Source organism: Arachis hypogaea, chromosome 5 (genome assembly GCF_003086295.3).
Source record: "Arachis hypogaea cultivar Tifrunner chromosome 5, arahy.Tifrunner.gnm2.J5K5, whole genome shotgun sequence".
NCBI classification, from domain to species: Eukaryota; Viridiplantae; Streptophyta; class Magnoliopsida; order Fabales; family Fabaceae; genus Arachis; species Arachis hypogaea.
Window position 1 is genome coordinate 10,911,800 of NC_092040.1, and position 7,934 is coordinate 10,919,733.

Genomic DNA, 7,934 nt, shown 5'->3' on the forward strand with positions numbered 1-7,934 from the left:
ATTATAATTAACAAAAATAAACTAACGTATTTTTAAAAATTAATACTAACCATTCAGTTTTTATTTCTACATTCAATTACTAACAACCACAATAATATTTAATTTTCTAACAATTATAACTAAAAATTTAAAAAAGATTTCAAAAAAATGTTGTATAAAAAAAATTAATAATAATCCGGTTTACATTTTATAATTTATTTTTTAAATATTAATATTCACTTCCTAACACTAATAAATATATTAAAAAATATTAAACAAATTAAAAAAATATACTGCATTTGTTTTACATAAATATAACATCATCCTATTTACATTTCCAGATTCAATGTCTAACAACAATAATAATAATTAAGACCCTAACAACAATAATTTTTAAAAAGAAATAATAAAAAAATTTTAGAAAAAAAATAAAAAAGTTGAAGAATAGTCCTAACTATTCTATGTATATTTCTAAGTTCAGATTCTAACAAGAACAAGAATAACTAAATTTCTAACAATAATATTTATAATTATAAAAATTAAAAAATTTTAAACAAACTTACATAATCAGAATGATTGAGATAATGTCTAATATGAAGCTCAGGGCGATTAACATCTTTAATTTTATGTTTCTTTGGCATTTTCTTTTTTTTCCCACCATGCACACCCACTACCAGCAGAGGAATGAAGAAGAAGAATGAAGTTTTGAGGTTGAGAGTGAATGCTGAAAGTGAGTTATCGGATGGTGAGAGTTCCTACTGCATGCACTATGTTGGTATTCAGGGCACCGTTTGGGGAGTGAGCTTTGTGTGACGCGCGTCCAGAGAGCCACAAAACGGACCATCCGTGTTGCGAAGTGGATGTCACACGGTCCGATTTCCTCATGTCCTGACACCACACCAATGTGCAGCCCCCTCCTTCCCATAACCGGGTGCAACACCAGCCAGCCTTCCATATACAAATTAAAAAGCGTTAAAAGTAATAAACGACGTTAACTCAAGTCGTTTTTCTGTACTCTCTAAAAGAAATAATATTTGATTATTTTCATAGCTCTCTGTTTCTTTTCTACTAAAACTTCTTCTATTTAAAAATCAGTTAACAGTACTATGAATGTTTCTTCTGCAAAATCTATAAAAAAATCAAAAGATTTTATTGCATTTTATTTTTGGATTATCTTATTTTTCATGGATAATCATTTACCCTTTTTTAACTTCAATTGATCACTCTTCTATATTCAAGTCAATTATTTCAGAAATAAACTAAGGAGGATGGTGTAAGGGGGGAGCCAAAGGACCTGAGGGATGCAACACATTGACAATGATACCGGCACGGAAGAGTCTAAAAATAAACGTGAGAATAACATGCAAGAGAACAGGAAGGCTTGGGACATGACAGTTGAATCTGGTACACTCAAGCAACACTATGAAAGTTGGACGAATGTTGCAGCAAGAAGAGGTGAGAGGAGGAGGTGGATGATTGGCTTCTTTACTGTTATCTGGACAGTTTGGCTAGAACGGAATGTAAAAATCTTCAGGAATCAAAGCTCACGTGTGGTGGATATTATTAGTAGATCCTTCTTGCTCTCCGATGAGTGGAGTGGTGGTGAACCCTATGGTTGTTGATGGCAATGTCGAAGATAACTAGGGGTTGTCATGACTAGAGTTGTCGGGTTATTCTTTATTATTTTATATGCTCCACCTTGTTGTGTTGAGCTTTTTCCTTAAAAAAAAATAAGAAAAAATTTAATGATATTTGTTACTGAATTTTTTCCTTATTTCATAACTTCATATCCAACATAAGGTTCTTATTTAATTTAAGAATATGCTATCTGATCAAGTTTCACAAATATTATTGTATTTTTAGTTTTGGGTTAGATTTGAGTAATATTTTGGATAGATTTGGTAGAATCTAAAATGGGTTAATAGTCAAATTTATCTTTGAAAAATAAGATATTCTTTAAATTTATTTTTAAAAGATTTTTTCAATCAAATTGGTCTTTCAAAGATTACGAATTAATTATATCTATCATTCAGTTACTCCATTCACAATTTTCGTCAACGATTGATGATATAAAATATTAACTGATAGCATACATGACACATAACACGTTTAATTAGACGTTGACCAACTATGTTTACAAAAATCTATCAATTTAATCATTAGGTCATATTAGGAATAAGATTTTTGTATTTAGAAAAAAATGACTAAATAAATTTTCATACACATATTTAGTCAATATCCAATTAGACATTTCATGTATTATATATGTTATCAATTAATGTTTTACAATATCAATTTTTGAAAAAAAATTGTTAACGGAGTGACTGGACGACAAATATGATTAATTTACAATTTTTGAATGACCAATTTGATTGAAAATATCTTTTAAGGATGAATTTGAAGAATGTCTTATCTTTTAGGTACTAATCCCAACCTAAAATTATATTTTATAACTAAAATATGAATGATGCTACATGTACAAGATTTTTTGGCAATTAAGTTCAACCATGTTGCCCAACTATAATAGAAAAGACTTTTAAAATGAAACGCGTGACACGCACTCCAGTGCTGCACTAGCGCACAATTCAAAGAGCTTGCACTACATGTACAAACCTTTCTATACTTTTGCAGCACACAAATTTCGAAGTATAACACACAAAATTTTAAAGTATAGCATACAAAAATTAAAATATAACACAAACTTATTGATATAACACACAAATTTTTGTACATAATACACAAACTTTTGAACTATAACACAAATTTTTGAAGGACAACACACAAATTTTTGCTACACCAAAATTATTTATATATTCTTTTATTGAGTTCTGTCACACCATACCACATTACATGTGTAAATAAAAAAAAGCAAAACAAAACACACCCCTTCATTTTCACAACACACAAGTAATCGAAACTAATAACTTAGTAACTCACACTAATTTGACACATATCATTAAACAAATTCTGGTTTATCACATCACACAAATATTTAAGCGTAGCACACATTTTTGTTCAGCATAGCACACAAATACACATATATAACACAAAAATCAAAATCATAGAATAACACTAATTTTTCAAATAACTCAATTAAAAAAATTACGATCATCATAAATAATTATAATCAAGACAAAAAACCAAAAATATATACAATAGCACATAAATATGGAGTATATAACAACAACACAAGTAATCGACGCTAATAATCTAGTAACTCGTACTAATTTGTCAGAAATTATTAAACAAATTCTGATTTATTAGAGCACACAGATATTTAAGCATAGCACACATTTTTAGTTCAATATAGCACACAAATTTACATATATAGCACATATATATAGGGATGGCAGCAGTACCCGTACCCGCGGATACCCGCCCCGCCCCTACCCGGTCGGGGCGGGTTTGAACCCGACCCGGAGCGGGGCGGGTCTGAATCATGACGGGTTGATGAGCGGGGCAGGGCGGGGTTGGGTTCAGGCTAAACCCACCCCGGAGTGCATATATATATATATATATATATATATATATATATTTATATAATTTTTTAGTGATTAGGTTCAGTTCTCACTGCCACTTAGTTTGTAACTCGATTAGGGATTTAGGGTTAGCAACCCCTTCCTCCTCAGCTCTTCTCCTCTCCAAGACCATAGCCTCGCCGCCTCGGTTCAGTTCAACCCAGTGCTTGCCGTCGAATCTGCTCTAGTTCCGCGTCTCCTTCAAGCCGCATGTGCTTGTCGCTCCTCCTCCGCTCAACTCGTCTCTGCCATCTTCGCAACTCGTCGAATCGTCTGATTCGTCTCAGCACCGCTCCTCCCTCCGCCACCTCCTCTCGACCCTCTCCTCTCGTGTCGTCCTCTCTTTGCTCTCTCCAGTCCTCGCATTCACAACCTTTGCCACCGCTATTGCCACCTACAACTCTGCCGTCTCCGCATACTTCCTGCTCCCGGAGTATTTCCCGGTTCTCAGGGTTTTTTCTCTGCCTTACTAGCTCACCGCACCCGCCCTGGCCCTCCTCCTCGTTTTCCAAACCGAGGCTTCATACGCAAGGTTGGTACTTAGATTTCAGATAATGGTGTGAAAGAAAAAATTATACTTTTCTGCTTCGTAATAGAATTGTTCACTCAAGTGAAAATTACTTGATTTATGATATTGTATCATTGGATTCTGTAGTTGATTTCATCAACTGGGATAAGTCTTTAGTTGTTGAATTTCAATTTTTGGAAAGCAATGCTACTATAATCGTAAAAAACAAGGGGAGAATAAGGAGGAGATTTCAGTGTTTCTGTGAAAAACACCATGATTATTTGGGTAGTTCCCTGAGTTTGTAACTAAGTTTGTAACTGAGTTTCCTGAGTTTTCTAGCCTTTCTTTTCTTTTTAAATGATTTGATATATTGAAACAGCTTGTTTGGGTTGAATCACAAACTGTTCTGTATGCTTTGTTAACAAAATATGCAGTTACTTGGAATAAAGCTTGAAAAATTGAATGTGTCTGTGAACAGCTTCTAGAGTTTGGTTTGATTGCCTTTTCACTAATTTGCTTCTTTTTTTCTTTTTAAATTTCTAGGAAAAGTACTTTTGTTTTTTCTCATGGAAATAATATCCAACAAACTAGTAAAATAACGAACTTTAATTTACAAGAGGAGCAAATACTCTAACTTAAAATTTTAGAATTTGTAATGTTGATAAGTTTTGTGGATTGAGGCGATCAAATTAGATTGAAGAATAATGTAACTGTTATCTTTAATGATAGTTTATTCTGGGACTTCAGGTAATCTTGTTAGCTAATATACATTTTTGACATATATTGCTGATTTGGTTGTAAGGAGGTATGATGGTGCACGTAGTTGTCAAAGTTTGTCTGACCTGTGTGCCTATTCTCTTCCATTCTTGTACTCTTATATATTTTGGACAAATTTATGTTGTTTCAAAAATAATGTAACTGTTATCTTTAATGATGGTTTATTCTGGGAGTGACTGCTGAAATTAGATGGTGTACACAGTATTGCAAATTTGATGATTAACTTGTAAATGCAAACTGTAATATGCTTTATTCTTCAATCTAATTTGGTCACTTGCTATTTGTAATGATTAGTTACACAGTTACCATAATTTGCTATTTGTAATATTGAATTTGTAATGTACCTATTATAGGATTTTAAAAGAAGTGAATGCATACATTTGGCTCGACTACTTTAATTGTGCATTCTGATTTGGTTTATTCTAATTTTGTAATTATGCATTTATGATATGATTTATGTTAATTTTATACCCTCATGTAGGTTTATTTTTATTGATATAGGTGTTTTCAAATTACTTCATGACTAGTAATGCTAGAGAAGACACACAAAGCAACAGTGTTGTTCCAAATGATAATGAAGTTGAAGTTCAAAGTAATACTAATTCAACTTCAGAAACTCCACAAGCAACGGATAATGTCTCAACTCCAGAAGGATCAACTCCTAATGAAGGTGACAATAAGACTCATGTTAAGAGTGCTTACTGGGAGTATTTTGATCGTTTGAAAGTTGAAGGAGAATGGAAGGCGAAATGAAAGTTTTGCAAGACTGTGCTTAGTGCAAATCCGAGAAATGGTACCAAGTCATTGCGGAACCATGTGGATCGATATTGTAAGAGAATAAAGGTGGCAAACTCTAGGCAATCATCAATTGTTGAATCATTGTCAAAATAATCACAAAAGCAAAAAGTGAATGAAGATGGTTTTGTGTTTGATCCTTCATTTACAAGAAAATGTGTCGCTGAAATGATTATTTTGTATGAGTATCCTATGAGTTGTGTGGACCACCATGGATTGAGGCGAGCTTTTGCTTCAATGCAACCAACTTTTAAAATGCCTAGTCGAAACACTATCAGAAAAGACATCTTGAAGATGTATGGGGACGAGAAGTGGAAGTTAACCATTCAACTAGATGAAAATGATAGTAGAGTTGCAATAACTAGTGATATGTGGACTTCCAACCAAGAAAAAGGATACATGGTTGTCACAGCTCACTATATTGATAGTTCGTGGAAGTTGCATATGCGCCTATTGAGGTACTTTAAACATTTTATAAACTTTTATACATTGTGTTGTTTTCATATGTTGAGCTAGGTTAATCTAAAAATGCATGCATATTTGTTAATCTTTTCAGCTTTTGTTATGTTCTTTGTCCCCATACAAGTGAAGTTCTCACTGAAACGTTGATGAAAATATTGTTAGAATGGAACATTGATAGAAAATTTTCCACTGTTACATTGGATAACTGTTCTACTAATGATGCTATGATAGATGGACTGTTGGGCCTTTAGATTCTTCATTCTTGATGTTGGGGGGTAAATTGTTACATATGCATTGCTGTGCTCATATATTGAATTTGATTGTGAAGGATGGCTTAAGTATTGTTAAGGAAAGTAAAGAAAAGATTCGTAGTAGTGTATTGTATTGGACTGCAATACAGAAAAGGACCGAAACTTTTGTGAGTTGGTGTGCTAAAACAGCGATCTCATTTACTAGGAAATTAGTTCTTGATTGCCCAACTAGATGGAACTCAACTTATTTGATGTTAGAAACTGCTTTGTTGTATAAATTTGTCTTTCCTAGGTTAAGGCAGAAGGAACCCCAATATAAAACTGTGCTAAATAACGAGGAATGGGAACTTGCGAACGAAATATGTGACAGATTGAAATTGTTTTATGATGTTACTCAACTGTTTTCTGGGTCTAAATTTCCGACTGCTAATTTTTATTTTACTTTGGTTTGTAAAATAAAAGTGTCATTGGATGAATGGGAAATTTCTACTAATCCGTTAATTGCTAATATGGCATCTAACATGAAGAAATTTGAAAAGTATTGGGATGAAATTCATGGCATTATGGGTGTTGCTGCTGTTTTAGACCCTAGGTACAAGATGGTTAGGGTTGAGTTTCAATTTGAAAAAATGTATCTAGATCCAACAGAATGCTCCAAGCAAGTTGATAGAATTCATCAGTTGTGTAATGAGTTGGTTAATGAATACACTCAAAAATTGAGTTCTGATGTGTCACATGTCGGTGTTGGTGTTGGTGTTGGTACAAAAGAACTTAATGAAAGTGGAAATGCAAGTTTATTTGGGGCTGATGATTAAATGGTGTATCTTAAAAGAAGAAAAATGACAAGGAGTTCATATGTAAATGTTGAGTTTGATCATTATCTTGAGGAGGAAATTCATCCTCCAAATGATCCTAACTTTAATGTTTTGAAATGGTGGAAGAACAATCAGATGAAATTTAAAGTTCTTGCAAAAATAGCTAAGGATATATATGCTATTTCGGTGTCCAATGTTGCCTCTGAATCTGCTTTTAGTACAAGTGGTCGTGTGATTTCTCCTCATCGTGCAAAGCTCAAACAAGACATAATTGAAGCTTTGATGTGTGGCCAAAGTTAGTTGTGGGCACCTTTGGGAAGTAAAGGTGATATATTGATTAATCTTCATTTATGTTAATTTTTTTTCATACTACCAATTAATTTGTTAATTGTTATCTCTTTTAATTTTCAGGTTTAAATCTTGATTTGCAAACTTTTAATGATGATGATGTTGAAAGTGATCAAGAATAAGGGTTGAAGATTATTTTATATCTAATATTGTAATTTCTTTATTATGGTGTTAAATTTGTAGTGATCTAATAATATTTTTTTTTAATTTCAAGTTATTTTAGCTAATGACATTATGAATTTTATGTTTGTATTTTAATTTATCTATGAATTTTAAATTTTTGTCTTAATTTATATATGAATAGGTAAAAATTAAAATATTTAATTTTTACAAGGGCGGGTACCCGCAGGGGCGAGTCGGGGTGGGGCGGGTTCGGGTTCTGCTATTTACTACTCGCGGGTAGTTATGGGGCAGGTAGTATATGCATAACAGGACGGCGGGGCGGGGTCGGGTAGGGCAAAAACCCGCCCCTACCCGCCCC